The sequence below is a fragment of the Calonectris borealis genome, chromosome 5 (genome assembly GCF_964195595.1).
Source record: "Calonectris borealis chromosome 5, bCalBor7.hap1.2, whole genome shotgun sequence".
NCBI classification, from domain to species: Eukaryota; Metazoa; Chordata; class Aves; order Procellariiformes; family Procellariidae; genus Calonectris; species Calonectris borealis.
Genome location: NC_134316.1, coordinates 13,240,110 through 13,265,545, shown reverse-complemented (window position 1 = coordinate 13,265,545; position 25,436 = coordinate 13,240,110). Strand labels below are relative to the sequence as shown.

Genomic DNA, 25,436 nt, shown 5'->3' with positions numbered 1-25,436 from the left:
TAACTTATATGCAAGAACTTATATGCAAATATAAGAACTTATCAAGAACTTATATTTAAATATTCATATGGGAATAATGTAAGTACAGTGAATGTTCACAATTATTATAATTATTTACATCCATTTTATGGAAAGAACTACTAAAAGCTGAAGCAGATTAGCAATTAGAGATCAGGAAAAGACCAACCACAGCAGTTTCCTGTAAAATTCTTACACCTTCTTTTGAAAGCACAAATACATTGGCAATTTTCAGAGACAGGATACAGGACCAGATGGAATTCTTATATTCAGATGAACATAAAGTGCAAGTCTTTGAAGTTCTGATTTTTCACAATTTCTGAATAATTTTCATTTCATAGAGCCACATATTATTCCAAGCAATATATATATGAGGTCTTGTTTATTGTTCTGTATTGTCAATGTTTTTTAAACTTATTTCCCAGGACTATTTCTTTAAAAATGTACTACTTGCCATGTCCCACTGCCTATGCATACCCATGTTTTATTTTTTTTTTTAAATTCCAAAAAGACTTAGGCACACTGAGTAAACAGATTTAATAAGCTGAAATCAATCGTGACTTCTCCAGTTACATTTTTTGGCAGAAAATGCCTCTCTGAGTTTCTATTTCAGTAAGACTCACTTAATACAACCAAAGCTGAGTAGGCTTTGATCCACAATTACAAAGTTAATATATATGGAGAAAGAATAATGCTGGGAAAATGCTCTCTTGGCAAATAAAAGCTGGAGCAAATTAATCCCACCAACTTCCCACCTTTAATGAGTTCAAATCTTGCCATCGTTAACAATACTGAAATAGTTATTAACGTTCATATAAATATAATTAGAGAAGGTCTTTGGACGTGCCAGTAGGATCGGAAGCTATTGGAACTTTTATCACATGAGCAAGATCAAAACCAAAGCAGCTATATTCCTTTTTTTTTCTTTTGCATTAAGCACATTTCATAGCCCAAGCATCTATCGCCTTGACTTAAAGTACTTGGCTATAACCCGAAGACAGGTTCAAGTAAGGTTCTTTGATTCCACAGACATGCACATACACACATTCTTTCAATCCACCCTCCTTGCATGCAGGAGTCAACAGGAGTTGAACAGGCAGTCAGTGCCTCAAAACATGTTCAGCACTTTGCAGGATGTGGTCCTTTATCCTTATTTGCCCCCTTGCACTTGGTTAGTTCTCTTTTTACCAGTTCTACTATTAATGTTCCTCTGCAACAAAAAATAACACTGATGCCTACTGTCATCTTTCCTTGAAGTGCTATACAGTCTATATCCCCAAGTTACTAAATGTAGTTTCTACATTCTATATCATCAATTTTAGAAATTAAGCTAATTCTAAAAAATAGGACAATAAAATTTTCACTTTCACAAAATTTGCAAGATTGGAATATTCTTCAGTAAATACAGTCATAATTTTCCCGAGATATTATTCTATTGTAGTCTGTAAGGAGATCTCTATTTATTTTAAAACATAAGAGGACTGAATTCTCATGGCTTGTGAACCTAAAATGTGGAGTAGATTTTACTCTTGTTATCCAGGTCCCCTGCTTTTTTTCAGACTCGAAAACTGTCCAAACTAAAAACTTTCTGCTTGTATCTTTAGGTTCCCATTCAACACAAATGACAGCATTAGATCGATGGGGAAACAGGAATGATATACACCTAGATATTGTTCTAACAGTCACTTAGGATGCACGCCTATATCCAGGAGCCCACAGATACCATAGTAGAATACAATAGTTTACGTTCTATAAATTCCGTGGTGGTGAGGAATTAGAAAATTCATGAGTCTTCTGGACTTCATTTATGGATCATCAAATGAACTATTAAAATTTACTGCAAATCAGCCATTAGTGCCTGGAAGTTACATTCCTAAATGCATGTTGAGATTCCAAAATAATAGTGTCTTGAACTTTTTGGAAGATAGTCAGCAATTTGATTGTTGGTGAGCCTATAAAGATGTTGAGGAACCACATTTTACCACTTAAGCTTGAAAATATTAGTTCAAATGTTTTGGACTTTATTCTTAGAGATCATACTGCATTTAACTATGTAAACATTTAGCTTATTAATTCCTTAAAATTTCTGTTATGAAAGTAGTAATCAATAAATTTCCCACAGAGTTTTAGAGGAGTCAGGGTGGAGGATTATCCAATTGGAATCTGAATCGTGCAAATAGTAGTGCAGAAGGATTTTTCATTATTGGCTTGTTAACCAGAAAATTCCTAATTTCAAGAAGCCAGGTAAAAGGAAGAAAAAGTCTTCCTCCTTTTGAGAGACATTGGTTATTTAAAACTTCGGGGTTTTTTTGCTTTCTGCATGAGTATCATCACTTTGTGTTTTGTTTTCAAGTAAACGAAATACGAATTGAGTTTTTATGTCTTTCCACAAGTCCATTAGTAGCTATGGGAAGGAAACAGTTATCAAAAGCACACCTACGGTATTATTTGCCACTCAGGTTAACATGTCGCAACTTCTTAAACAGATCTTCTGTGTAGTGTTTGACTGGTCACATCTCCTTTCCAGGCCTTTGTTTAATCATCTATAAAACAGATATAATATTTCTTATCAGAATAATCAGATGTTTATTAATATTTGTTAAGTACTTACACATTCTCAGATTATTGGCACTAAATAAATCAAAAATACCGCAAACAACCTACAGACTCCTTATTTAACAAGTCTCATGAGATAGTTTATTAGCAAATAGATTCTCAGTGAGAAAATGAGAACATTACCCACATATTAATGTATAAATTGAACATTTTAAAAACTCCATTCTTAGAATCATAATTTTTTTTTAATTTGGCACTAGAACTTGCTCAGCAGCAGCCTCCACTATTGGTATTTGCACTATAACCTGTATCTACTGCTTCATTAGTATTAATGCATCAATAAGTCAGGATGTATTTTTGTATTAGTAAGATTTAACATACTCCACAGCTCATTCCTTCCAATAAATCAGTGAGAGGAATCCTAAAAGCGCTGAGCACTCTCTTCTCAAATTTGATATTGTTGTACTATTGCTGATCTCAAAACATGCAAATGTTCCACCTTAATACAAATGTACTTTTTAATTTATACCACATTAAAAAATTATTGATGAGTCACCTATTTGTCACTAGTTTTATTATATATTTTATATATATATTTTAATAATATATATGTATTTTAATATAATCAGTTTCCAAAAAAGAAACTATTTTCACAGCCAAACACAAAAAAATTTAGCCCAAAGCAAACACAAGAAAATAAAAATACTTAAATCTGGAACAAAAACGTACTGTTACATAAGTCATAGGCACATATACACAAAACACATAGGGTTATTAGGTTGTTAGATTCTAAATGCAGATATTCTTTAATCTATAGAGCCTCCATCATTCTTGATACCACTCAGTTTTCAGAATTCTTCTTGTGACATGAAATAAATTTTTGTGTTTCAATGAAATCAGTAAAGAATTCAAACAACAGAGACAATTGAAAAAAAAACCCCTATGCATTTACATGATCTCCAAATTATATTAAACTGATTAAAACAAATTAACAAAAATTTTAAGCAGTCAAAGAAATATTAAGGCAAGTTAAAATATCAACATCCACAGAAAGAAAAATGGATGTTGTAACTAATAGTTTAAAAAGCACCTGATTCTTCATTTGCTGACTCATTATATGTACTCAAAATTCACAAAGGTAACCAAACAAGGAATGAAAAGGGTAAAGAAAGCACAGTAAGGACCAGACCTTGGACTCCTTATTCAGGGGTTTTTGTTCTGATGATAAAACTGAATGGAGCAGACATTGTATTAAACACGTCCTTTAGTGAGTCAGGTACTCTAATACACTTTTGGGGTCACATTTTGTGGTCTAGTCTGCTCTCACTACATTGCTTGAACATCAAAAAAAGACTGGATACCTCTCTCTAGATAGAATTCCCTGATCACAAAAATCACTCCCAGCTGGCTGGAATCCAGTATAATCAATTCCTACAGCCTAAGTCAGTAACTGGGACAACAATTCCAGCTGGTGGATTGTCTGTGGATCATAACTAGGGTAAGGAGTTTGAGTGGTCCCCTTTTTGTAATGCTGCAAGGGCTGATGTAAAAGTGAATTTAGAATCTGAAAGTTTTAAGTATTTCCCTGCTGCTCCTTTGCCAAGAAAACCAGTCATTAAGTGTTGTGAATCACCATTTCAATGGCTTTATCATACAATTCTTACACTGGCAGTGCTTATAAATAAATTTGATTATTTCAGTAGTAAAGCCCAGATGCCTAAAATCCTCCCCTTGGTCCCTACCCAGGCATCCCCTGCTATAAAACATTGCTGATTCATGATTCTAATTGGTTTTTTTTACAATTCTTACATGCATTATAATAAATAAAAATAAATGATGTTGTTTCTATAAATAACAGGAGCACTGCTCCACAAATCTCCATAATTTTTTAGAAGGATTTGATAAATCTGTTAATGCTAATGAGACTTCTGCTTGCACAAGGACAGCCACATCAAGGACTAGTCAGGAATATGGAAAAAGCACAGTACTGTGACTAATATTGTTAATGCCTCTTTACACAAGATTACAGAGTCACATTCTCAAATCCTGAGGGGAATTTGGCTTAGTAGCTCACCCCCTTTGATACTTTTAAAGAACAGAATGTAAGGTGCTAAAAACATTTATTTGGCAAGAAAACGGAATGAGACACTGCATGGCATGTTTCTTGAAGTAGCTACTTATTTGAGTAGCAAATTACTTAGAAAAGTGATATTATAAACAACTGACATTTAATGAAATAATGTAGAATCCTGTGGGGTTTTTTAAAATCTGGTAAAATGTATTAGTAGCAATGAGTTTGTTTTAGAACCTAATTAAATAAACACACACACCCCCATATAAGATTATTACTTAGCTAAATAGTTTTGAAAGTACAACATTTGATTAATGTTGCTAACTCCCCTTGCTATACACAAGTTTGTATTGTCAAACTGTAAAGTAGAATGTAGAATTTAATGATTGTTTTTTTAAAGATATGTCAATGAAGAATAGGTATTCTGTCCTGAAGAGAACAAGGACTGACATAATTACTCAGAAAATTCAAGAATTAATATTATTTTAGACTATTATAACACTATAACACTATTTGGTTTAGGCAAAATGCGTATTATTCTTAAAGCACTTAGTCCTGTCATACTCTGTTACAGTAATTTTTGTAGTACTGTTTCCCAGGAGAGAGCTGCTCAAACACAGAAAAAGGCACTCCCTGGAAAAGCTGTGTGACTCCTCTGTCTGGTAGTACTTTTGTTACACAATATTTTGACCAAAACATTTATACCTCCTTCTTAATTTAGGATTTTTTTTTTATTTCACATCTGTTTGATTTGTTAATTTATTAAAATATAAAAACAGGACCTCCCATGCCAAACCAATCTACTGATCACTTTAGTACCATGTCCTTCCAGCTGCAGTCAGCAACTTCTATTTCAGAGAAAGCCAGTAAAGAAATATACACCTAGAAATTGTGTCATTTACAACTTGAAGAAACAACTCCCCCCTCACCTCTAAAGGTTCTCAGTTTAAAACATAAGGCATGAAATTTAATAGTGAATGGCTCCAGAGCCAGATTATGAATGATTTTCCCTTTTCACGATGGTGAGTACTTATTCTCTTACACAGTCCCAATTCAGTGAATAGGACTACTAATTTTTTATTTAAGTGGCCATGTTCTGGCCTTCTGTTCTACTTGGTAACAAACTAGTAGTTTTGTCATTTCATACTACTGACAATATGCAATATTATTAAAAAAAAATGAGAATTAGGGACATCGCTTCTTTTTCAATATCACCAGTCAACTTCCCTTTTCCTCATATAAGATTTGAAATCTCTTCATCAGAATATACCAGCCTGTACCCTATGTCTGCGTTGAATCCAAGGAGGAGCTGTCCCTTTCACAAGCCAAATTCTGATTTATACCGTATCTAGGGAGATTTCTTCAAAAGATTGCAAAGTGAAAAAATTATGTGGTATTTTTTCCTCACAAATTACATGCTGGTGTACACTGAAAACACTTTAATTTTCAAAAATGATAGCAAATTAATTGATATGAAAAATATACCACCATATAAAATACAGTATTTAGTTATAAAATTTCTTCTCTCTAGCTTTTCTTAGTAAACACATTTTTTTCTGACTTCATATTATGGGAAATCACAAGGCTTTTTTATTCTAGGAAGATTAATCAGTTGACGAAGAGTCTAACTTGGCAGAGGATTCTGCTCTCTGTAGTTCTACATTATAAAGACTATTTTACAGCTACACTTCATTGTACTTTACTTTTTAAATTTTTTAAAGCTCTTACACACCCTGTTCAATTCAAATCAATTCTCAGCACATGCTTGTATGATCTGTCTATTCAATTTATATTAAAAAGTAATTCTTAATACTTTCCAGGTATTTAGCTCAGGCAGTAATACACATAAAAGCGAGTTGATACTGAAAGTTTTGCGTCAAATCTAACATGACAGTAACTGAAATCAGTGAAGACAGATTTTCAGATTTGTTGTCATAGCTCTGCCACATACCTTTGGTCTGCTTTCTCTAACTTGAGATGTCAGGGCCCTTTTTTAAGACCAATTGCTTCCAGATGTACAGTATAGTGTCAGTGGAGAGAAAGAGAACGCATACTTCCCACTGGCATAACTGAAATTGTAGGGAAAAAGCAGCCTCCACAAATCAAAGTCAATCTCTTCAATGTATTTGTTTCTTCTGTCCTCTGTTACATATTGAATTTTTCTTTCTTATGTTTTTAGTCAACCACCAGAAAAACAGAGACATTTTGCCTGTGCAATTTCTTAGCCAATGCAACAGGACTCTGTTTGCTGCCTTATTCAGGGTAAGACGATATCCTTATTCACACAGAAGAACACCTGCCCTGATGAGTTGAATTCAGTGAAGCCATTTGTATTTGACATATTCACCATATGAAAGATCTAATATTCTAATCATTGCATACAGCATGCCGTTATACCATAACAGGGGCTGGTTTATGCAGTTATTAATGGAAATAGAGTATGACTGTGCTAGATTGCAAGTTCACATTCTCCAGATCATTAGTATGCAACTATTATCTGCACACGACGTTATAGCTCCTCAGTCATCTGTGAGAAATACATTTGATGATTTTATTTCCTGTATTTCTTTACAGATTTCTATTAGAAGAGAACACTCTGCCATTATTGTACTCTTTTTGTGCGTATCAGCAGGCAGCCCAAATTTTAAGTGTGTACATAAAATGAACCACGTCGCAGGTCAGCAGAGAAGGACATTATCCAAGGAGCTTTGGCTATTCTTCCTGTATTATTTGTCCTGCTAATTCAGTTCTGCAGAGCTAGCAGTCAAGCCCTATTGGAAAATATGGTAATAGATAAGAAAGTCTGTGTTTATTACAGAGCTCTTCTACTGTCTATTCTATACTTCAATGAAACACTGAGAAAAATACTGCACTGGATTCCTAAACAATAAACCATTAGACTACGATGCTTCATAGCCAAATACAATGTTTTCATCTGTTTCAGAATAGTTCTTAAATTCCTATATTTGTATTTAAGGCAACATTCTTGCAATTATGAACATGTGAAACTGCAAATTATAATTAATATTTGTTTTATTGTACTGCTTACTACATAAACACAGTATTTTTCCAAAGAAAATTTAAAAAGGTTCCCTTTTCAAGGCAAAATACATACAAAGAAAACATAACATATTCCAAAAAACACTGATAGAGTCATCAAGTGAGTATGTGTTTTTCAGTAACATAATATCAAATTAATTTTTTTTCAGTCAACAGGAACACTAAAACACATAATAACCCACACAACAATAACATCTTCTTATGCCCTTAAGTTATTAGTTCTAGATCCACAGAATCTAGAAACACAGAATTCAAGAGAATCAGGCAAGTGGAAGTAGAAACAGGAGACAGATTCACCTGGTGGTGCTGACCTATTGAAGAGAATGTCGAGCTAAGATCAAAGTTTTTTTACTCTTTCTACATCACAGGTTTATTTTAATGTCGCTTAAGAGATAAAGAGCATTCCTTTGATCACCTATGGTGTAGGGCCTGTCTTCATGCAGATTGCAGCCTGTCACTAACATACATTCCCTTTCACAGATCCTCACAAGCATTTCCCCCAGGACATCTAGGTATTATTTTTCCCTGACATTATTTTTCATTTCTTTATTTATCTGCAGAACACACATAGCAGAGACAGAAATTCTGAGACTTGACTGTATTTCCCATTGACAGTGCTCAACTTTCAGAGAAGAACTAGAGGAAAAAGGACAATTCAATCTTCATCAGCCATTCAAACATTGGTAACAAACACTGCCAACAAAATTACCAGTTGGTGTTTTCCATAGTTAGCCAATCTGCGATGTAAACTTCTAGCTTTATTTTTGGGGGATTGGACACATACAGTTAATTCATGAAACACAGCGTTATGATCTGCCATTATATAATATTTCGTCACTAGCGATGTGAAGTGGAATTAAACTGACGAACCAGAAGCAAAAGGCTCCGTAACTCACCACAAGCCCCTGAATAACATCTTCCAAGTGTAACAACATCTGAACTCTTCACAGGACATTTTTAAAATAACACTGTTCATTGCATAGTTACATGTGACCCTTAGTGGGTCACTACTTAACTACTAATAGTTTTTATTGACACTTTAAAAATAGTTGTTGTCTCATTCAAGATAATTGTTTCTTGACTAATTATTGTTCTGTGGCTACAATTATGTTGCCATAAATTTTATGTTTTCACATTGCAGTTTACCACTGCAGTTTATACCATTATAGCAAACACTGCTTAAGGGGATTGTGGAACAAAGACACCAAGACACTGACTTCTCTCTGTGCACATGAACTGTCCAGATCAAGTATGTCCTTTGGTCCAAGCGCGGACCTCAGAAAAAAAAAATGTAATGCAAACATTTTGCAATATAAATTGAATGCTAAGAAAAAGAACACTGCATTTTTATGTTTTTACTTTTGCTTTTGGTTTTTAAGAACAATTCACATGTAAATTAAGAAAATATTTACCTTGAATTCTTTGTACAGATATCAGAAAAACAACTTGGCACTACAGGAACAAATACACTTGAGAATTAAAGTAAGTTTATAAAGTACAAGTAGCTTTTATGAATTCTATAATACATTAATGTTAGTATAATCTCTTTAGTATCCACTGGTTATATTTTAAACATTTCAAAGGTACAATCCCATCTCCTAAAATGTGTTTGCTAACTGTCTGGGTATGGAAAAGCATTGTTAAGCTAGCTATGTGGTCCTCTAACCGGACCTGATACGCAAGTGAGGTGGCTGTATGCCAAATGGTCTTTGAAAGTAAAATCAGAACAATAAAAACATCAACACATTCATTCCCATCTGTTCTGCTCGTCACTTGCAGAAATCACTCGATACAAAAAGCTAGAGATGTGCCTTTAACTGGGTCTTCTCTGTTTCCTGCTTCCACTTTGCCTTGGATTTATACAGGGCATGCATGAATGGGAAGCATCATAACCTCTTTATTCACAAAATACATTATGAAATATTTAGATAAAATTTCTCCGAAATGTGTCAGAATATTAAAAAAAAACCCAAAACCAAATACCAACACCCCCCCCCCAAAAAAAGACGACTCTCATAGCATTTTTTACAGAAATAGATAAATTTCCGAACTTCCAGAGCAGGAACATTTTTAGAAGATGAGCGAGAAATAGTTTAATTTTTTGTAATGTCTATATTCACAGTAAGCAAATACACCTTCAGTCTAGACTGGCCGTTTTATTGGGTAAGTTTGAAAAACTGATGCATTGAAATCCCTGAGTTTATTCTCTTACACAAAATCTTGCTTTTCCTTATTTTCCTTTAAGCTATACATTGGCTTTTTGAAATTTCAAACTGAAAAAAAAAATTAAGGATATCTTATGTGCTTGTGGATACCAGTGTTTAGAGACCTTCTCACGATGACAGTTAGATTTTTATGCCAGAGTTCAGGAACTGACCAAAAACCAACTAGTGATGGTAAACCATGTTAAATGACATACCTATGAAAAAGCTACCATAGCAGAACACAACTACAGAAGTTTGATGGTCTGGAAAATTACAAGAAATCATATATATACTCTATTTTATAGTCACATAAAAACATACATAGTGCAGCTGATGCTGGTTGTTGAAGCATATATTATCACCACATTGTACGCGGCATTTGGTTAATTATTCCTTATTATGTTATGTAAAACAGACCTCTGAATTTATAAATACTAATGTGGGCAACATACCATCTTTTCAACACATATAAACCAATTCACACTGATGTAGATTGAGACTTGTGTTAACACATACTGCCGCTAGAGGATAGTGTTGTCATATTACTATGCACCCACATTAGAAGGAGGACTGGAAGAAGCACAGGAAATACTAATTAAACCTTACATTGAGAAGAATTAGAACATATATTATGATAATTCAGTAATGGATGGGAAGCCAAGCAACAAGCCCACTAAGAAGGCTGTAAAACCTTCTTTACCAAAGGTTTTTAAGGCAATTTAAATGTGCTTGTCACAGATTATTTAAGAAAAAAACCTGACAAGAGCAACAGGTTATCCTGGATTATCTCTTCATGCATATTCCACCTTTCCTACATATTTATAATTCTTTTATGATTCTAAACTGTTGTGAGACAAAAATCTCTACTCATTTACAATCTTAATAAAATCGATACAAACTGGAAAAATGGTATTGCATCAGACTGGTCCACTTGTGTTATTAGGAATAGTAATACCACATTTTTAGGAAAAGGGATCTAAACTAGGTATATACAAAAGCTATTAATAATTAAGAAAAAATCTGTCACCTTCCTTGGATTTTTTTTTACTTATAAACACATACACTTAGCACGCTTTCTCTATGCTCTTGTGCAAATATCACCACGTAAATAATTCTCTTACCTCTTCTCAGCTATCAGTTCATCAGTAACATCACGCAACACTGAATCTTGGGGAACTCTCCTAACAATTTCTGAAAGTTTGCTTTCAGTAGTAAAAGCAGCCACTAGAAAAAGTAACTAGTAGTTACTAAAAAAAAGAAAACCAAATTCTTCAGCTTCGCCACTCCACAACTGAAGCATTGTATGAGTCTTCCAAGCACAGTGATTTAAATTCAGTTAGGATTAGAACTTTATTAAATTTCATTAGGTCATCTTAATTCAAAATGAAGTGAATCTGAGTAATTTTGAATCCAGCAAACTCCAGTAACATTTTACAGGGATTTTTCCTTGTGAACTGCTTCTTTATGCCTTACGTTTGTAGAGATAAAATCACTTATTGTGGTTGTGTAAACGTATTTTACTCCTGTCCTAGTAGATTTTTGTAGCAACGTATGTTAATACCCAAGCATTACAGTTTACTGATTGCTGATGATATTTAAGCAACAAAATTCTGTGTGATCTCCACACTCTAAAGAAATCCATAAAATCTATCAGATCTTCTATACTATGAAGTGCTTCATTCAGATACATTTTTTTCTTCTGACTGCTGAAACTTGTTTTAAGTCGTAGTTCTCATTTTCTTACAAATGAATTTCTTTTTCTCTGAAACCTTTACATGCAATTAAATAACTGTGGCAATGTCAGAACATGTGTCCTGGATTGCTCAATTAAGTTATTGTTGTTATTATTACATAATATTATTATATCTGCACTAACAAGATACTTGGCTGAAGGCATAAGTGTCCAGGCACCTTCAGTTTTGTTTTTAAATGTACATTATTAAGCAACTGTGAGTAGCTAACTGCTGGCAGATGATGTTTACAGAAATGGCAACAGCTTTAATAAAAAGAAGTCCAAATACATTGTCAACAGAGATATTAAACTCTGATCTACAAAATATTTTTAACCAGCATTAAGGTTTTTTTTTTTGCTTTTTGTTTGGGTAAGGAGACCTGAAACAGAATTTCGGGTTCTGGAACATGACCACTCACACATTAACCAGGGGTATGCGTTGAATTTTTCTTAAAATTTAATCAGCAAGTTGCAGAGTTATTAACAAAAGTAAGAACCCTACATTTCTCCTATATTTCACCTTTCAGTCTCTTGGTTTTTGTGACACTGCTATGAAACGTGTACTCCAGTTGCCAGTGACTATGGAAGACCTGGTTTTTTAATGTGAGGGCTGCAACTGGCTTTCCTAATTCAGACACTCTTTGCATAACCTAAAGAACCAAAACAAGAACGTTTAATATCCCACCTTATTCCCCACCTTATCTTTAATACAAAGGCTGTATCTGAGGTTGAGTTGAACTTCAGGATTTACTTACACTGCTAAGTCAGTCAGGGTTGTGAAAAATACCCTTCTGAATGAGCCAGTTGTGTTGGTAAAAGTGCTACTGTAGATGTAGCAACACTGACACCAGCAAAAATGAGACACAGTTTACCTCACTTGAAGAATTAGAATAAGCATGACTGCAAAAAAATCCCCTCCTAAGCCAGTTTAAGATCCGTCTGTACCTGTTTATCTCTACAAACTCTTCAGAGTTTTTTACAGAAGGATGAATACTACAACAGAAAAGGCCTTGATCCTGAAGGTCAAAAAAATGAGCAGTCAGACCAGCAGGAAGACCAGTCTGCAGCAAATCCTTAGAGATTCTGTAATTCATGCTGTCAGTTACCTATCAGGCATTGGTTGCCATAGCTATAGCTCCTCGGTCCCCGTGTACTGCAGTAATACAATCTTGAAGCCACAAAGGCATAAAAACTGCAGAGATTTGTATTAGAGATAAACAGCCAAGCCTTTGGGTGTTTTGGCCAGTGATACTACCCAATATTAAAAAGAAAATAAATAAATCATAAATTAAAAAGAACTTTATTTTGCAAATGTCTCGGATCAAGGACTACACCAACATGCCATTTTCTCCCAGGCACATAATTACTTTCCCAGTGTATACAAACTGCCCATTCTAAGGAAAAAAAAGATCAATACTTCAAAAGAGCGGGACTTTCAGAGACATTAAGAACTTAACAGCTAATATTGTCTTGTTTTGGCTGCAGGCTTTAATTCTGACAACTCTTCAGATCATATTGTTCAGCAATTTAAAAACAAAACAACTCCCCCAAATGGTAAGACTGTAAATTATGGGTTTGAATGGCTTAAGTTCTAATGCAATAATTTTATTGTGCCTGGTGGAACTGTTAATTAAAAATGTTAAAACACTGTCCAAACCAAACAAAATTCTCTAGATATTTTTGGGCATTTTTCTAGCATTGACATTTCCACTGACTTTGATGGAGCTGCACCAGTTTATATCAGGGGTCAGCTCCCTAAGTCCAAACCATTACCTTACTCATTTCATAGGATTAAGTACTAGATTAGTGTAGTTGTGTTAGCTGTGATAAACTATGGTACAAGTTACTCTTTTTTGCTCAGACTCCTTCTTTTGCAAAAGTATTTTGAAGCAGTGATAAAACATACTAATATAGTATAGATTTTTATGCAAAAACTAAGCAACCTCATACTCATGGATCAATTTTAGTGTCACATCATATGTTTTAATTCCTTTTCTCCCCTAAAACAGAAAATACCAAGCAACTTCCCATGGCTACTAAGGAGATGTTAGAGCTCAGAAGCTAAATAATGCTGAGATAGCTCATGCTGGAAGAACTAATAGCCACATAAAAGCTAGAGCACAATCTGTGAATGCATTATTAATGATGTTTTCTTCTCAAATCAGCAGATGGACACTGAACGGCTCAAGTGACTGGCAATGGGATACATAGCTTTTCATCTCAAAGTAACAACTGCTTCAGATCTGCCTCATGTTGATCGTAACTGAAAGCTACTATTTGACAGGTATTCAATAGCCAATATGTAATAACCTGTCTCAGTCTAGTTTCTCCTGTACAAACTGGTTAACAAAGCTGGCATGCTGTTTTCAAACTCAGGGTTGAGTAGGCCAGACGACTTGATTATCCTTTTATGTCTAAAGGCTCAGCCCTTCAGAACAAGTTTGAAACCCAGGTGCAAGTGGGACAATGGACTTAGCACATATTACACTTGTTCAGTGGTCAGTTTCCAGTGTCTATCAGGTATTTTTTTCAATGACTAAATTAACTTTTAAACAAAAAAACAAAGAGAAGAAAATCAACCTGAGATGGAAAAAACTCATGTAATGAGACAGACTATTGCTTTCACAATGCCTGGCACGAAGGACATGATGTGTTCTTCTTTTGTACGCTCAAGGCACAAGAATTTTCAGCAGTGATATAAACATACAGTATGGATGCAAAATATCTGTATTGTCAAAAAATCATTAATAAATTGATAAAAATCAAGTGATTGTAACTCCGTTTTGCAGAAAGCCTAGAAAAGGCTGGCAGCTACTGTTCTCAATAAAGCTTACCATGTTCAGTGGTCTCCATGAGCTTTTAATTTATTATAGGGTTTTTTCATGTTTACTGAACAGAACCACACTTATGTTTCCATGGAACCCAACTGAAATTGGTAGGGTTTCAAACAAGACCCAAAGGCTGCCTATATCACCTCGAACCTGACAGCAAAATTGGTCATAATGTAGAAGCACTTTTCCTTTGAAAAGAAAAATACCATCAGCGTATATTTGGAATAAGCCTAGCAATAGCCACCCGAGAAAATATGAATCAGCTGTTTTCAAACATAAGGTCAGTATCATATCAAAGTGTTTTTAATGAATACGTTTTTGAAAATGTATCAGGCGTGAAAAGGAATTATATGTGTAAAAGAGCTACAGACATTTAGCTGTAGGTCATAGAGTTGTTGAGTCAGAATTGTTACAAATACAACTATATTATCTCCTTAACATCCGTGGACATTATCTTCAAGTCTAACTTTTCTCAACTCAGTACAGAACATGAAGATGGATGCTAAACACAGCTCTCTGACAGGATTAAATCCTTTAGGTTAAAGATGGCTGAACACATAATTTAAATCTGTATCACTGTATACCTATACAAACCCATTACAACCATACTTCAATAGAATGATTGAAACTTACTTTGTAGTTAATATTATTTGTTATCACTGTTATTAGAATCACAGTCAAGATTGCCTTCCTCCTTATTCTAGGCATTGTAGAGACAAATTGCAGTATAGACAGACAAGAGAGAGAAGAGATGTGAAAAAGAAGCAGAAACACAGGGATTAACTTGCCAAAATCACACTGCAAATCAATGGTCAAATTAAGAATAGAACCCAGATCTTCCAAATCCCAGTCCTTTGCTGAGCTCACAGAGTATTCCCCTGGGCTTTTTCGAAGACATTTTTGTTAGCCATCAGTGTTTACCAGTAGCAATTAATGCCAGACCACAAAAAGACCTTTTAAACACAAAGCAACTGAACTTACCACCTCTCAGAAATCCAATTCCTCTGTAACATTTTCAGAATAATCAAAAAGTTGGCTAAGAGGATCTTGAACATACCTGCTGTACCATATATGTTCAAGGTTCACTCAAGCCTACAACAGCCTGTTGGTCTAGCTGGGTATAGTATACCAGCTTCTGCAGCCAACAGCATGCACAGGAACGCAATGGTCAACATCATAAATGATCAACCTTACCTCTTCAGACCAAATCACACAGGACCTATATGCAGCTGAGCAGCCTGGAAATGCACAATCAAAGTTTGAAATCACACATCTCAGTGACTACTGAGCCTTTCCATATCATAAGTAATGTATACATAGTACATTTTTTTTAATTGTACAGCTTTTGATCATTTTCCTCTCATTCTGGCTTCAAGCTCACAATTTATGCATATAGCTGATTTAGCATTTAATTGAATAATACTATTATGAAGCATACCATAAGGGAAATACATAGCAAAACCAGACCTTTCTGTGAAAAGGAAATTTCCTTACTAGCATTACGTATGCAGTGCCACGATACTTCAGTCTTGAGTTAAAACCTCTGGTTGGTTCCATAATACAAGTAAATTAAAAAAAAAAAAATCTTAAAAGGTTAGCTATTAGTTCATCTAGTTTCTAACATTTAGATCAATATTAAAATGCCTTACCATATTCAGCAGAACTAAAATTCAAATCCAACTTAGTAAAGTAAGTTGCAAAAATCCAATTAACTTGGGTGAGGAGTAGGATTTTTACATAAATGTATGTAAAGAATTGTTTATTTATATATCTTACATGTATCTTACATACCTTATCTCATTTATTTACACACTTCATTTACCTTATTACCATTATCCTCTTTACATATATGAGAGAAGATTTAAATGGGAATTATGGACAGGCAGTTACCAATCTGCTTTTTTATATGCTAATAATGGATTTTCCATTTCAATTTATATTGAAAAGCAGCTAACTTTAGTTCAAATGCCTGCTAATTCTTTCTCTGAAACAAAAATAAAGGAGTCCATGAAGCAATCTGAGCATTTATTCTATAAATTAAAAAACATAAGATAGGCAAAGGGCTGCCCAGAAAACGATCTTGGCAGCCCTTGTGAAAGGAAGGGAAAAACAGCTCTCACAATTGATTCTTGAATCAATGTTACATGTATATGGAACACTGCTCTAAACAGCCAAGAAACATATGAACAGAGAGTCTTCTGATAAAGTCGGAAAGAAACACGTAGGATAGCAATAAAAACAAAAGCAGAGACATACAGCATGCTGGAGACATGAGCTGTTTTGTGGAAATTAAAATCTGTAAGAACAGCTGTGATTAATCAGCTCTGCTCACATCAATAAATGCCATTTTCATGGACAGGAAAAAACTGTGGACAGCAAAGAAGAGAATAAAGTAAAAAAAAAGTGAAAAGGGAATGCATCAAGTATAAAGATTATGTGTCATTCTTCTGTGAAAGGCATGCAGGCAAAAAATCTGTGTCAAAGGCCTTGTTTTTTGACTTCTTAGTAATTGTCTTCCCATGTTATTGCCTCTCAGTACTTATTCACTTGCCTGGTGTTCAAAAGAAATCCTAACATGCCTAAGAAATGATGATGTAAATGTAAATACAACTCATACCTATGCAGAATTTTTAAAATAAATACTGAACATGAGATGCAGACAAAGTTAACTTTGGGGCAAAGTCTGTACAGGCATACCAGACAGTCAGCACACAGCATGATAGATGACAGATGGAAGAGAAATCTGTAGTTAAGTTTGCCTAACACTTCCTATTATAAGGTTCTAGTTTGAAATGCTTATAAACTTTGCCAATGTTTAATTGCTCAGTCTAAATTCTTTCAGAGTATCTGATTTTTTCAAACCTTCAGTAAAAATGGAGCTGACACCTTCTAAAATGTGACTAAGCGAAAATATTCTGGTTTGACAAATGCTTATAACTCTTATGTTGAAAAACTGAATCTAGAATGATGGACTACTGCCACCCAGCAGAATCCATAGCTGAATTACAGACCAAGGCTCCCAACATAACGCAAAAGGAGATTTTGAGTGCTATCAGTTTGAATCATCACCTGTTTTGCTCCAAAGTCCTCTTCATTAGCATTCACTCTGTGCGCATGCTTGATTATTCCTGGAATGCCCTTTGAAGCAAAATTACAGACTTCTTCCCAGACAAAACCCAGAAGCTGTTCAGTAGCTAGATAGCTCTAGGAAATTGTTTGAGTACGAAGTCTCCCTCCGCTTGGTCCAATCTTCCAACATCACCCTTGCAAGCCTTTTGCCTGGCATGCCCCCATAACATGCCTCTCTGGTAACATACTATAGTAGCAGATATGTGGTATGCTGCAAGCATTTCTCTCTTTATTTTGGACAAACAGAAAAGGGCATTCATTATTAAAGAACCTTACAAAATTGTTCAGATGTCTCATATGCAAAGATAGGCTTCAAGGTGCCGAGAGGAGGTCAGTGTGGCAGAGGACTCTAGGCTATCCCAGCCCTTGAACAAAAGGGAACCTTGATTGTAGGAATCACCCTGACTACCAAAAGAGATGTGGTGGGGCAGCTTGATGCTGAGGGATTTCAGTGTAGCCCCAGGCAACGATACTGAAAACCAAACTTTATCCATCTCAAGGTACACAGTAAGAACTGGCATGATCACAGGATGTGAGCGCAGCGGAGAAGGGATATTTGTGCTGCATATGTAAAAAGGCTGTGGAAAGGCCTGCAGAAGACTACAGGATCCCTCCAAACACTACACGGTGTAGATGCAGGCAACCCGCCCTAGGGGGAACAAACCAAAAGCTGTGTTGATGGAAGCTACTCCTTACATTCTGACCAGGAAGCTCGGATTGCTCCTGAAGCAGATTACAAATCCAGCATATGCACCATCTGAGAAGTTGGACACTTCTGAGCATACTCGGAAGCAGACCCTCACGCATCTACAAACTTGTGGTACTTGCAGGGTTAAGTCCTGAGTATGCCTTCTGAGTGTGTCTTTCAACTCTTCCCACACTGAGATAAAAATATGTAGCTATATTAGCTATGACAAATCCTAAGAAAGGCAGGAAAAAGTATGAAGTGTTGAAAGAGAAAATCTTGTATGTCATCAACAGGAGGTACAATTAATTGGATCTCTTCATTCATTCTATAAATACCAACTTAAATATGATAAAAATGAAAATAAAGGTGACTGCAGCTAAGACTCCTACATGTTACTAGTCTCACTCATCTGATACAAAATTAATCTTTCCTTTGATATCATGTGGGAAGGGAGAATGGTAGTACGTGAATAGGTACATTGCACTTAATGCAGCAAAAACCTGGAATCCACAAAGACTGCTGAAAATTGTGCCAAAACACACCATAATAATACTCAATTTGGATACAAAAAAGAGATGAACTATCAAAAAGAAACTTGTTCCTTACACCCTCTGAATGCTAGGCACATCCAATAAATTTTAAACAGACTATTATAATATTTTAAAGTATCTCTCAATATAAGTACAAAAAATAAAACAAAAAAAAAAAGTGGAAACATGAAAAGTAGACATTCTAATTTCATCTATGTTACCAGCAGAGTTGCACCTCTTTCTTTGAGTTTATTTTCCTGGAAAGATTCAACTACATAACATGCAGCAAAGTCTTGCTTTTATGATCTTCTTATTTGCTTCACTGGTTTTGGCTGGGATAGAGTTAATTTTCTTCCTGGTATAGTGCTGTGTTTTGGATGTAGTATGAGAATAATGTTGATAACACACTGATGTTTTAGTTGTTGCTAAGTAGTGCTTACACTAAGTCAAGGACTTTTCAGCTTCCCATGCTCTGCCAGGTGCACAAGAAGCTGGGAGGGAGCACGGCCAGAACAGCTGACCTAAACCGGCCAAAGAGATATTCCATACCATATGACGTCATGCTCAGTATATAAACTGGGGAAGTTGGCCAGGGGGCAGCAATCACTGCTCAGGGATGGGATGGGCATTGATCAGTGGGTGGTGAGCAACTGTATTGTGCATCACTTATTTTGTATATCCTTTTATCGTTATTATTATTATCATCTCTTCCTTTGCTGTCCTATTAAACCACCTTTATCTCAACCCACGGGTTTTACTTTTTTTTTCCCTATTCTCTCCCCCATCACTCTGGGGTGGGGAGGGGAAGGTGAGCAAGCGGCTGTGTGGTACTTTGTTGCCGACTGGGGTTAAACCACGACATTGAGGCAGAAGAACATCAAGTGATTTGTACAAAGTGTTTTAATGTTACTGTTTTTGTAATTCCGATCTCTATGGAATTGGGGTACTAGCACACAAGTGCAGGCATTTTTCATAGGAATTAGCATTCTGAAAAAGACAAATCGTTCATCCGGCTTAATAGCCTGTCTATTACTTTGACCATCATCCGAATTCCCACATGTAGGTCATTTTAATACTTAATAACCACTATGCAAACTGTGGCCACAAACAGATAAAATGTTTTAACTATCATTAGATATTATTAGATATTTTTGTTATATATTATTTGTCCAGAATAGTATTGAATCTCAATAATGATGCCTGTTGTGGTTTAACCCCAGTAGGCAGCTAAGCACCACACAGCCACTCGCTCACTTATCCCCAGTGGGATGGGGGAAGAGAATTGAAAGGGTGAAATTTCATAGGTTGAGACAAAGACAATTTAATAATAATTTAAAAAAAAAAAAAAGAAAAACCCCCCAAAACAACACAGGGGAAAAAAAAAAAGAAAAACAAGTGATGCAAAAAAACCCCAAACAATTGCTCACCACCAGCCAACTGATGCCCAGCCAGTCCCCAAGCATGGCAGCCCCGGCCAACCTCCCCACCCCTCCATCCTGTTTTATTGCTTAGCATGACGTCACATGGTCTGGGATATCCCTTTGGTCAGTTGGGGTCAGCTGTCCCGGCTGTGTCCTCTCCCAACTTCTTGTGCACCCCCAGTCTACTCACTGGTGGGGCAGTGTGAGGAGCAGAAAAGGCCTTGAGGTTGTGTAAGCACTGCTCAGCAAGAACTAAAACATCCTTACGTTATTAACACTGTTTTCATCACAAATCCAAAACATAGCTAGCCCCATACTAGCTACGATGAAGAAATTTAACTCTATGCCAGCCAAAACCAGTACAACGCCTCGGTAACATACTGCGTGAGTTCTCCACGCTCATTATTTATGTTTTTCATGTTCATTTTAAAACTAAGTTGGCCCAAGCAGAAATCCAGAATCAGTGTGTTAATGAATATGGACAATAGCTACTGAAAACGTCTAGTATCAGGCCAGTTACCAGCTGTATGTGACAACATTTCCAACTGGTCCAGGAGCTCCATTTAAGCTCTGGCCTGGCCTGGGCCCCCAAACCTGGCCTGCTTTGTCATAGTTGTATGTGTATCCAGCCCTGTCTCCTTCCAGCATGACTTATTAACTGAGCTTCCTAGATGGACCTCAGGCGTACATTGTAGGTAGTCTTGTCTCTGGCCCAGGTCTCCTGGATGAACCTTAGATCTATGTTATAAGTAGTCCTCTCTCTGGGCTTGTCTCCTGTAAGCTCAGACTTGCTTTATAGGTAGTCTTGTCTCCATTCTGGTCTTTAGCGCTGTCTCCTGCTGTTCCTGAGTGGACTTCTTGGATGGACCCCTCACTTGTTATCTTGCCTTGTCTCACACTCGTGACTATTGTCATCCTGACCTCACTAGGATGATACCCTAGTCAGTGAGGTCCTGCCTTTGCTGTAGCCACGCTCTGCTCCCAGATCTTTCTCTCTCATGGAGCAGCCCCACTCTTGCTGCTCCGCGACAGAAGAGTCATAAGCAAGCTGACTTCTGGTTTTGCCAATAAGCCTCTGGGAGCTTAGTGAAAAGTGGACTTAAAATGAGCTTTCACTCCTTACCTCAAGGAAAGAGAGTCCTGAATTTTTAACAAAAGTGAAAAATCTCCTAGCAAACATTTTCTATAATGCCAGAATTGCCTAAATAACTGATAATGTTATTCACTACATTCAGAATGAAATCTTATCCATTTTTTTAAACTTGAGGCAAGAAAGAAAATGAAAAGGTTTAAGAACAGACAAAACTCAAAGAAATCTGTGTTTCAATGCAATACTTCCACTTAGTCACTGAAAATTCTTCAAGCTGAGATTTAGATAGTATAATTAATCATACATGAGCATTTTTTTCATTTTTTTAGCAGTCCAAATTTTACAAAAATATGGAGTAATATTACAGCTAGAAGGTATCCAATACTGACACTACTACACGTACATATGATTAATTATGGTTGGGAATGTGCACTGCTGGTTCTGTGTTAAGTGATGCCAATAATTGCCATTTGTAACTATGTGGTCACACACAGGGCTGAAATATCATGTCGTTTACATGCATGAAGTTCTAAAATTTGACCTGTTACTCACTACCTCAAAAGAGTCTGACTTTTATACAGCTTTGAATAAATTCTTTTGTAACCTTTACCACACAGCAGATCATGACAGCAGGGCATCCAACACTAATGGTTATTAAAAGAATTGAGGAGAATTAAAGCCTTACAATTTAGATTGAGAACAGCAAAGAATTATTTAATATAATTCAGGGTAGGCAGAATAAATCCATGTTAGTGGAGAAGGTTTCTGAAAGATGTTTATATACTTTGTGAATATACTGGCTTTGCAGCTTTTGATGCTAGGTTGCATAGAAGCAGAGTCTATTGCAGGTGCTGATGTAGTAGTTTATTCCCTCAGTTAGTTCCTTCAGACATAATCTGCCAGTTTCACTACTCCTGACAGGAAAGTTACCTTAACTAGTAGTTTGGCCTGCACAGCATGGAAATATTGTTTACATTTCAGCCCATCTATTCCAGCCTCTTTACTGCCAGTGGTGCTTCAGTTTTCAGTTCTCTCTTTACATTTGACACAGGGTGCCAGGAAACAGAAAAAATCTGCTTCAGTCAATAAAAAAGTGTTTTGAGAAACAGCCTGCCAATGTTTGACAATTATGTAAAATGATGACAGTTCACTGGCTTCTCAAACCTTGTCCACAAGTGCAGTTGCATAGTTTCAGTTGAGCCAAATTCACAGCTTGCTGGCAAAAGGTCTCATTGTCTCCTGTCTTCCCTGCTCAGTTAGTTTTCTGCCATTTTAGCAAGTTGAACTGGCATACCACTCAATTAAACTAGAGAGAGTGCATGGAAAGCAGTAAAATCACACAACTGGGGATGGAAGATGTTATCACTATCACTGTGACAGTGATCTGTTCAACAAACTCAGGCCAGAGCATGACTGCTCAACTGCTGTTAAAAAAAAGAAAGAATATCCAATACAGTTGGAAAGGACTAACTGTGTAAATACTCCCTTTTCATTGGCACGCTGGACACTTGGCGTAGTTTCAAGCTATTAAATATTATCCAGGTGTTTTACACAAGACTTGAAATTATTTGGTGATTTAACTTTTGCAAGTTTAGACAGTTTAATCAATACAGTGAAAAAAATGTAAACTGGTAGCTATGCTACATGCATTAGTTTTTGCTATTTTAATTACAGAGATAACCTAATCAGTCTGAATCTGTTCCTGTTTTTGAAAATATCTAGTTTGCGTGAAAAATGTTCAGAAGTTAATGCAAATATACAGATAGTCATATTCACACTCATATTACATCATCTTATTTACATAATTAATCCTACTCTGTAGCAGAATAATTAGGCCCACAGTGATGTAATACGGTAGTAAAACTAAGATTTTATCTTAGCCCTGCATGAAAATGTAAGTCACTTGTCTTATTCTCATATTTTATGAAGACACTAGAGCATACAGATGGAACTATTTTTCTTGTAAACCACCTCCACCCACTGATTATTTCATATAATACAGAAGGCCTTGAAAAACACAATTGCTTTCTGTTACTGGTGAATGAGACACTTTCCCCAGCAAGTGAGGTGAGGGGGAGTCAAGTTTTCACAAGAGTTTCTACATCTGTGGTCACAAAGAAAACCTCCTAAATGTTAACTGAGTCAGTGCCATCTTTTGAACCTGTATTCAGTCTGACGTATTGATTCAAGGTTTCCCAACTAACAGCAAAATAAGGACAGTCACGCTGCTGCTATTCAGAAGTACTTGGGTAACAACGATACTGACGGAGTTTTTCCATTATTTTGAAAAACTATGAGCACTAGCAAGCACAAAGGAGGCCAACAGCCAATGAGAAACTCATTAAGCTGCTTAAACTGATCTAAATCTAGGCTGTTGAGGTCACATCCCGCCCCCGCCACGTATTTCCACCCCCTTCCTTCGGCCAGTGCTAGTGTTTACAGAAGCAGGTGGTGATGTGCCAGTTCAAGGCAAAAAAAACCCAAACAACACATCACTTTGGGGGGAGAGTTTTCAACCTGATCAATTCTATGAACTGCTTTAAGGAGCTGCACAGTACCAACATCAGTGCAGGGGAGGGAGATAGGAACACAACAGCTGGGAATTAAAAGTAGTTTAAGCTTCTATGAAACAGAAACCTAACAAAGAACTGGAAGCTCTCAAGTTTATCCTCAGCTGTACAAACCCTTTCATACACTGATCTAACTCCAAACTATAGATGGAGGTAGATTTCTTTCCCTTACTGTCTCTTAGTATGTTCAAATTCTATGTTGTACTGTTGGTCAGAAGTCTCATCTATTAGTAGTAACTCATTCACGACTGGCTCTTAACAGAAGCACAATAGTGATAACTGCACCTCATTCCTAAACCCTCAGACCAGAGAAGATTATGGAAAGGATAAGGGGTAGACACAATTTGTTTTCTAGCACTTAAGAAGCAGGAAAGCAAGGGGACTGAAGCAAGAGGAAGCTGCTCTCCATAGTCAGTAGACTTCTTTGCAGTGCCTGGAAAAGGGAAAGAAAGTTTCTTTGTCTTTTTACCACAGCAAAAGCAAAGTGTTCAAATATAATGGATGCAAGGTGATGTTAGATATCATCACATCAGACTCAAGTGGTTATTAGAAATCCCAGTGCCTAAAAATGAAAGCACAGCTGCTTGCTCATGTTGGCTTTGATACTCACAGGTTGGGTAAGGAAGGAGATCAATTTCACTTTTATGATGGTATTTATTAGGCTGCAATTTTTCTATCTTTTAGTAGCACAGCACAATTAGCATTTAATAAGCACGTCCAATGCAAATTTTACATGCTTTATGTCTTGGCATTATTATCAGTATTAATATTCCCTGTGCTTTTTCCTCAGCTAACAGTAATTTGAAGCTTAATCTGGCCATGTGATAAACACAGTTTGTTTTCCAGATATGCACCTTTCTTCTTTTGTCTAAGAAGATTGTTCTGATTTTTGCATTCTGGCTTTGAGAGATTAAAGAGTGATTTGTTTGAAAAAAAAAATCTCTGGTACAGGTGGGCATCCTGAAAACAAACACGGCTGCACCCCTGCTTTTCAAAACAAACAAGGGATAAAGATACTATTATAAAACCAGGCTGCAACTATGCAAAGCTCACCTTTTCCTTATCCATATACTGCAAGCACGTACTGAAGTCCTCAAACTGATGATGACCACACTGGATTTGTATGAGAGGGCCAGCACGCTTCACATATGCCCTATATTTTTTTTTTTCTTCCTTAAACATTTGCCGCTCTCCAGCGACAGGCTCCCGGACCCCGCACGGCGGTCCCACCTCTCCCTGCATCCACAGCGGCGGAGCCCATACCCCTCACTCAAGAGTGGGCTCCGGTAAGCAACTCGGGCTCGGGGGGCTGCAGGAACCTCTCACGTCCCACGGGGTGCCACCGGCTGAGGGAGAGCCTGCCGCAGACACGGGGCGCTGAAGACACCACAACCCGCCCCGCTGCTTTCCCTCAGAGAGGTGGCGGGATCGGGGCCCACCCCAACGCAGCGCGGGGAGGAGCAGTTCAGCCTGCGGGGCCCACCCCAAGGCGTGGCTGGAGACCCGGGGCCCGCCCCACGGCCCGGGCGGAGCAGG

At 36.6% G+C, this 25,436-nt stretch overlaps 1 long non-coding RNA gene across 1 annotated transcript; it reads right to left on the bottom strand.

Annotated features, from left to right (window-relative positions):
- Positions 1 to 670: 670 nt before the first annotated feature.
- Positions 671 to 25,435, bottom strand: LOC142082721 (uncharacterized). Its single transcript, XR_012673808.1, has 3 exons — positions 24,954 to 25,435; positions 2,459 to 2,561; positions 671 to 1,228 (listed from the first exon to the last, which is right to left on the bottom strand). It is a non-coding gene; the product is annotated as an uncharacterized LOC142082721 (long non-coding RNA).
- Between the last annotated feature and the right edge of the window lies 1 nt (position 25,436).